The sequence below is a fragment of the Tyto alba genome, unplaced genomic scaffold (assembly GCF_018691265.1).
Source record: "Tyto alba isolate M040663 unplaced genomic scaffold, T.alba_DEE_v4.0 Super-Scaffold_13, whole genome shotgun sequence".
Taxonomy (NCBI): Eukaryota; Metazoa; Chordata; class Aves; order Strigiformes; family Tytonidae; genus Tyto; species Tyto alba.
The window spans coordinates 12838307-12846234 of NW_024881275.1; the positions used below are offsets into that span (position 1 = coordinate 12838307).

Below are 7928 nucleotides of genomic sequence, written 5' to 3' on the forward strand. Positions count from 1 at the left end.
ACAGCAGCAATGATACTTTCTGCAGCTGGCATTGCGAGGCAAACAGATAAAAGGAAAGGAAAATTGGATAGCTTCCACAATACAAGCTTAAAAAGGCAAAACCAAAATCCGCTGTTACCAGCACTCCCATGTTTTTTTAAATAAAGCTCACATTGCAGGATTGCTCTTGAAACCTTACACTGTGGCTAATGACCCAAAGCAACAGCTTAAGTACTTGAGAAACCATTTATTTCTTCTGCCTGGTGCTCCAAATTATTTCATAGTCCATGTTGCACTGAGAGACAGAGGAGCTGTGTGTGTGGAAGGGAGAAATCATGTGCCACATGCTAATTCATTATATTAGCAGTGGACCAGAACAAGACTTCTAGATGGTATAAGCAAGTGTAGTTGATTTAGTTGCTTCCTTTCCTAAATCTTGACTGGTAAACTTCCTGAAAGTGGATCATTAGCAAGTTTCTGGAAAGCTAGGCATTTTTGAAGCATGTCAGACTGCACATTAAGTAATCTGGAAACACTGGACATGTTTATGAGTGTCTCAAAAGTTTTATCAAAAAATTAACAAAACTTTTTTAGTGAAATCTGTCTTTTGTTTGGAGATGGTGGGGGGTATTCCTTAACCACGGTAATCAGTGGCTTAACAAAACTCTAATGGATGACGCAGTCCAAAGTTTAGCTGCTGTAGTAAGTATGAGTAAAAAAAGTCCTAATCACTTCCCAACAGCTCTAACTGACAATCTCTTGTTAATATTGGTGTCCTCACTAAATTCCCTGTGAAGGTCATGTATGAGCTTGGAAAAGTTGCTGGGTTGTTTCTGCAAAATACAAAGAATTTAGACAAACTTCCCTAAAGTATGAGGACTACTAAGGTGCTACCATTTTTAGGGTTTCTAAAGTTAGTAGAAATAATTGTATGTTAGTAATAATATTTTTATTTTTATATAAAAGATGCTATCTTTTTTTCTGTACTATTATTTTGAACATGTTTATTATGCTGGTAAGCTATGACAAAGGACCATTGCTGGCAGTAACTTTATGCTTCTTTACATTTCTTTACCTCACAAACAACTGAAATATGATCTTTTATGTGATTCACAAGAGTTTCCTGCTATTTGTCCAACAGAAAACGTGTGAAACATTGTGTATCTGGTGGGAATCTCTCCTTCCCTCACACCCCCAAATAATGACTGCTCCGTATCTGTGTATGTGAACTTTAAGAAATACCACCAGTTTTGGTGTAGAAACGAATTAATGAAGTGGAAGCTGGCATCTTTCTTCCATGCTTTGTTACTAGCTTTTTTTCTTCCCCTAAAAAAAAAAAAAAAAAAAAAAAAAAAAAAAAAAGAACATACATTTATTACAGACACTAACAAGACATAACAGAGTAAGACAGTGAGAAGCATTGACACATCTTGAGAACACCTTCCCCCCACCCCTCCCTTCTTCCTGGGCTCAACTCTGTTCCCGATATCTCTACCTCCTCCCCCAATGGCGCAGGGGCAGGGAATGGGGGGTGCAGTCAGTGCTGCCACTTCCTTCATGTTCGGTGAGGGAAGTGTCCAAAACTTGTTCCCCCCTGCCCCATCGTGGTCCCCCTCTCACAGGAGACAGTCCTCCACAAACTTTCTCCGACTTGAATTCCTCCCATGGGCCGCAGCATTCCCCACACTGCTCCGTCATGGGTCACTAACTTCCTCCGACTGGATTTCCTCCCACGGCTGCAGCCCTTCCCGAGCTGCTCCGGTGTGGGACTCCCCCGCATGCTGCAATCCTCCCAGTGCTGAATTACAGCAGCAGGGCTGCCTTTTCCCATGAGACCCCGGCCTTCTTCGGGCACAGAACCTTGATGATCTGAGTAGGAGCCACAGGCCATAAATCAATGTCTGCTCCACCGTAGATCTCCATGGGTGGCGGGGGGGCCACCCTGCCGTCTCACCACAGGATACAGGGGGGTCTCTGCTCCGGCACACCTCCCCCCTCCTTTCTTCCTCCGTTCCTCCACTGACCTTGGTGTTCATGCAGCTGCAGCAACTCCTCCTCACAAGTCCGACTGCCCGTCACCACGTCCCTTCTTAAATACGTTATCGCAGAGGCGCAGCTGATGGGCTCAATTTCCCAAACAGAAGTGGAGCTGACGTGGAGCTGGGGGAGCTTCGAGAAGCTTCTCACAGGGGGCCGCCCCGATAGCCCCCTCCCCTGCCACCAAAAAACTCCACCACTCACTCAACCCAGGACACATATTCTGCTGCAAGACTTAGTTATGGTAGCTAGTGTCTCTGACAGGATATTCAGATGGCTGCTTTGTCAGGCTTTGCTTATACCCATGATCTCTTGCTTATGTCTTTCTGTGGATGATATTTGTTACCTTTGCCTGACCATTCTCTCCAGCTGAGTAAGTAGTGCAGTCTGCCTGAGATGAGGTGGAAGGAAACAACTGATAAGAGACACCAACTGCAGCTGTGGCTATTGCATAGGAGCATATTAAGAGGTTTATAAAAGCATCCTTAGACCACACAGAGGTGTGTCTCTCCAGGAAAAGTATTGGGATGGGAAATAGCTCTCTGTCCCTTTCCACTTGCATACCACCTGGAATTCACACACAAAATACATATGTCATGGTCACAGGCAGAAAGTTTTGTCCTCTTTTCCATCCTCTCCCCTTTGACTTGCTCTATCACACAACAGAGGTGTGCCCAGTGACACAGAGAAGCAATTTCACTTGGTCCACACAGCTGCAGGTGGGACAGTGGACAAGGTTGTTTGCAGAGCTCTGCACTACCATCTCCCACCCAGCCCCTCGGTGTCGCTTCTGGACCTGCTCAGGCTGACATTTCACTGGGGCACACAGAGGAGTGGGGAACCTGAGAAGCAAAGCCCTGTGCACTGCAGGCACTTCTACCAACAGCAGCACCTGCGCTGCCACATGTCCCAGCTTCAGCGTGACACTCGTGCTGGCACGCAGCTGCACCATCCTCTCAGCCAGAGCTGTTGTGAATATAAAATAAAACATCACCGGGGCCCTCTTTCCCCATTTCAGTTCCTGTAGTGTTATTTTAATTACTGGAACATGTTTTGCAATTAATTTGGTAATTTTATTTTCTAGCTTATTCAGTTTTTAAATTTTTTTGACTGCTCTTATGTTTCTTTACTAAATGTGGGAGTAAACTGCTGTGGTGTCAGTAAACTGTATAAAAAGCAGGCCTGAGACATAGATCCCCATCAGTTTTTACTCCATCCAAACAAAAAGGCTAAAAAAATACCTACAAGTTTTTGAATGCTTAAAGAGTTGACAGAAGGTAACCTACTGTGAAGAGGTTTCAGTGGAAGGACCTCACATCACTTTTTTGCTAAACAAGTACTCTCTTTATTTTCCCAAATGTATTACCATTACAAAAGAAAAGAAATTGTCATTCTCAGGTGTCAGCCCCGGGATTATTTGGTATCTTATTTGCATATAATGTTGTCCTGATGCATGCATACATGTGACTTTGTGCATCCATGTGTGTGACAGGTGTGGGGGAAGACTTTGTTATGCCTCTTGCAATGAAAGGAAGGAAGGCAGATTGTCACCAGCAGGAAACTAACTTTTCAACTAATGTTACATTCACAGACCTTCATGGATTTCAACTGAGTATCTGGCCCAGTGTGTTTATTATCTCTAGATAAATCTGACTGGTATGAGCCTGCTCTGTACGAATGAGAGTCAAACTAAGTGGTCCTCAAAAGCAAAAGGTCTATGATGGGCTTGCAACAGCTAAAAGCCTGTGACTAGATGGATGTGAAATTTGTTCTGGTATACTCTGATTTGATTTGTGAGATGTGCAGCATCAGCCCTGTGAGGGTTGCTCAGGGAGAAAATAACATCTGTTGTACGACTGGCTGGTAAAACCTTTTTGTAGTCCTAATCAAGCAGCAATTATTTTGTTGGAAGGTAAACAAGATAAACAGTCCATGAATTAACAAAAGCAATATCCTTTCTTATTTCACTGCTGGAGATGTACAGCAGGGCCTAAAATACATCTAATTCTTGCTTTTACAGCATCTCTAATGAAAACTGAACCAAAAGAGACTCTTCTGGATTCACTGGAGCTAATGTTGCTGTTCTTACCTCTGCAGATCTCAGACCTTTGTGCCCTGACAGGAGCTTCTCCCCTGCTGTTTTCCAGCTTGCCTCCACCTCTCTCAAACCTTGGGGTCAAAACAATCCCACTACTGACCCCAGAAATTTCCATGCAGTTTGTTTTGAAAACAATTCAGTTTCCACCAAGTTTGGCTTTTTCAAACCATGCCTCACTGAGAAGCATTTTCTATGACTGTTTGGCACTCAGTAGTTATGAACTGCTGTTGCGCCATTTCCCTTGTCTGACTGCAGCGCTCATGACCTGAATGAGGATGACAGGACTGCCTGACAGTCCTCACACAAGAACTGAGAATCACTGACAGAATGTTCAAATGACAGTCTTGAGGAACTGAAGTTAAAGCTGAGCTCTTCATTTGGCTACTTAAGCCCTCAGCACTTGTTGGTCTATCATCTATTTCAGTCCACTGAAAGTCTCTTTGGTGTCTTTCTTTATGATTCATATTTGTTGAGGATCAGATTGAACTGTTTTGCTTTGACTGCACAGACAAATGTTTTGGTGTGAGTCATCTGGCACTTTAACATATTTAAAATGCTCTGTAAGTGTGAAACTCCTTATCTGCTGCCAGTAGATCTCTTCTATATTTGCTTCTTTCACTTCATTTTGTTTTAAACTTTCTCCAGTTTCGACCTCTGCTTTGTATTCTTTACCAGCAACTTTCCTTTTCTTCCAGGTAATACGCAAGTGTTACACCTCCCACCATCTACAACTTTCCCCATTTCCTGTTCTGTTGTTTTTTTTTTTAACTACATTGGCCTATGAGAGTGTAGCATTTGTAGAAGTGTGTTTACAGGTGGGTCCTGGAGTGGATGCTGCAAGTGTTCTGTAACTTTGTTTTACAATGGAAGCTAAGCTAGGTGGAATAATGGTCCCTTCTTGCCTGAATATGTGTGAAGGAAACACAAGAGGGAACAAAAGCATTCAGAAACAAAGTGTTATATGTCAGCTAGCATGATTCCACTAAGTTTTCTGGAGCTAAACAATTTACTTAAGCTGAGGATAGGTCCTAGATATTTCAGTTTCTGAGATGAGAATAGAGCACTCTTAGAAACGTGTATATTTCAGTAGGTATTTTATGCCATTAAATAACACAGTGAAGCATCATCTTGATGAATGGACATTTCAGAGACAAGTCTGAAGCAAATTGTCCAGTAAAAAAAGTTGGTGGGTGGGACAGATTCTTCAAAGTGACAGTAGGGACAAGATTTTAATTTTTCATGCTGTTAATTGGTGTCCTATGCTCAGTTAATTTTTAGTGATCATATTCTAATTACTATATTTGATTATTTAGAAAATATTAGTGTATTTTGTCCATTAGAAAAACATTTAACAAGTATCTAGTCATTATCATTAGAATTCCTAGTTTACCTGCTTGTAATATCTAACAGACTAATCTTTTTTGAGATAAAAATTTCAAACTACAGAAAAAAAAGGTGCTTGGATATACATTGGAAATCTGTAAAAATTTGCTCTAGAATACATCTCTGATTTCTTAAAATAGATCAGGGTTTTCTGAGCCAAACTTTTTATCTGCTACAGAACCTGGGCACACAGAAGGTAATGGCAGTGGTCCATCTGGCTCAGTAACACATTGCCAAACCTGGGCACTATCAGCTGCACCAGAAGAGTATAAAAACCTGTCTCACTGGATACATGTGAGGCTGCATAAAAAATGTTCCATTTCACCAAATCTGATTTGATTATGGACAAAAGAACGACAGCTTGCTCACTTTGTCATGTTCAGAATGACCATGAGTGTTCTTACAGACCAAATAGATGAATGCCTTTGAGTGCTACAAAGCTCCTGACATCATTAATGTTTCTTGGCAATGAGTTTCACAAGTTAATTATGCACTAACAAAATGCATTTCCTTCCATTAGTCTGAAATGTATTGTCTGTCAGTTGCATAGGCTATTTACTTTCCTTTTCTTTTTTGCTGTTGCTGGTGGAGATGGTGGTGGTAAAACTTATTTTCCCTGACAGATGCCTGCCCATCCCACCAAAGACCCTTTAGGGTTTCTTCACCACCCTGAAGCTGGTAAGGAAGCAGGCACTATTAACCTGTTAAATCCTAGCTGTCTTTTATGTGTGTTGAGTCATTTCATATTTGTTTTATGCTTTAAACTTTGTATTTTACATGAAGAGTCTCTGTGTGTGGAGCTAAACGCAGCTGTACAAACTGACCCAGAAGAACGTGGTAATAAGCCCTCAACAGACAGGAAGATGAATACTGGAGGAAAACATTACAAAACAGTTTGTTGCTACTATATCTATTGAAATAAAATGCAAAGCTACCTTAAATGACATTAGGCAAACACTTAAAAATCTGAAGTAATCTTAAGATATTCTCCATGCAACGAACATGCAATTCTTGTTGTGCAAACAATATTCAAGCACACAGAACAACGCCATGGTAAGCCAGTTCCTCTTGACATTTCCTAGTAAATATGTGCCATCCATGACAACCACACTACCGTTGCTGTACTTACTCCAAATCCCTTCAAAGTGATTCTGTAATTCTGTACTTCATCTCTTTGAAGGGTTAGAGGGTCTAGAAGGAACAGCATGTGTTTTCTCCTGTATGCCTTTGGTGTACTATAGCCACTAAATAACTGTGATTTTATGTTGGCTATATTTTGCTTGCAAAGTATCTCTGAATGATTAAATTGACCCAGTAGAGGGGTCATAATATGTTATTAAGCCCTTTCACCCAATCTGTTTGCCACTGTTATTTTGGAGTTCTTTGGCTAGCAATAGTAACAATGCTGATGCCAGGTTTTACAGTCATTGTCTTTACCATGTGTAGAAAAATGCCAGGACAAATAAACCTGAATACTGGCAAGACCATCAGCATTACACTTCCTGGTGAACCAGAAGCTTCCTTTAGGTGCACATATTTTAGTCATAATGAGTATAGAGGAACTGAGCAAACTATTAGTGTTTTGGAGTCCAGAAACAAGTACTGTTTTGTGCTTCATTCTGACTGCTACTAGTTAAATAGTATTATGCAAATATATCATATGATATATATATATATATCACATGGAAGAAAACAGTAGATGTGCTACATACTGAAGTAATTTGTTCAGTGTTGGGTCTTTGTGGATAGATTTCTGTCACTAGCCATGTAGATTCCCTGTAGTTTTAATAAATTCGTATTTCACTTCGGGTTTATTTTCTGCTCAGCCTGTATTGTGAAATACTGAACAGTTAATGTATAGCATCATAAACAAATCTGTTTATAAATACAAACATTGCACACAGGACCTCTATAAAATATTCAGCCAGGCAACTGATGTTTATAGATTGCTGTATTTAAAAAACATTGCTTTTACAATCTTACAATGTTAATGATTTATTTAAAAAACAACTTGCTTAGTTGGAGAAAACTATTCTGCTACAAGCATTAACAGTTAAAAAAATCCCATACACTGGTTTTGGACACTGACTGCAAACCTCCAGCATGCCTTGGTTTTGTTAGGGTTGATCATGTCATGCATTTGTGGCAGAGGATGATTTTCTCAGATGCAGCTATTGCAGTCATGCATGACTGACTTAGGTGGAAGGATTATTATGAGGAGTGTTTTCCTTACTTAAAATGTCCTACTCTTATAGTGAAAGTGTAAGGCACAGTTCTATTTGTAAACAACTGAAGCGTAATACTGCAATACATCATGTAAAGGTATAATCACTGTCAAAATGACAAGGCAACATCACAGAAAGTGACTGCTGTAATTGACGGAGACAGTGATCAGGCTCTGAAACTGTTTTCTGATTGCATATTCATGATT

The 7928-nt window shown here is 40.7% G+C and overlaps 1 long non-coding RNA gene across 1 annotated transcript; it reads right to left on the reverse strand.

Annotated features, from left to right (window-relative positions):
• Positions 1–953: 953 nt before the first annotated feature.
• Positions 954–2036, reverse strand: LOC116963793. The gene is made up of 2 exons (XR_004408395.2): positions 2004–2036; positions 954–1305 (listed from the first exon to the last, which is right to left on the reverse strand). It is a non-coding gene; the product is annotated as an uncharacterized LOC116963793 (long non-coding RNA).
• Positions 2037–7928: the final 5892 nt, after the last annotated feature.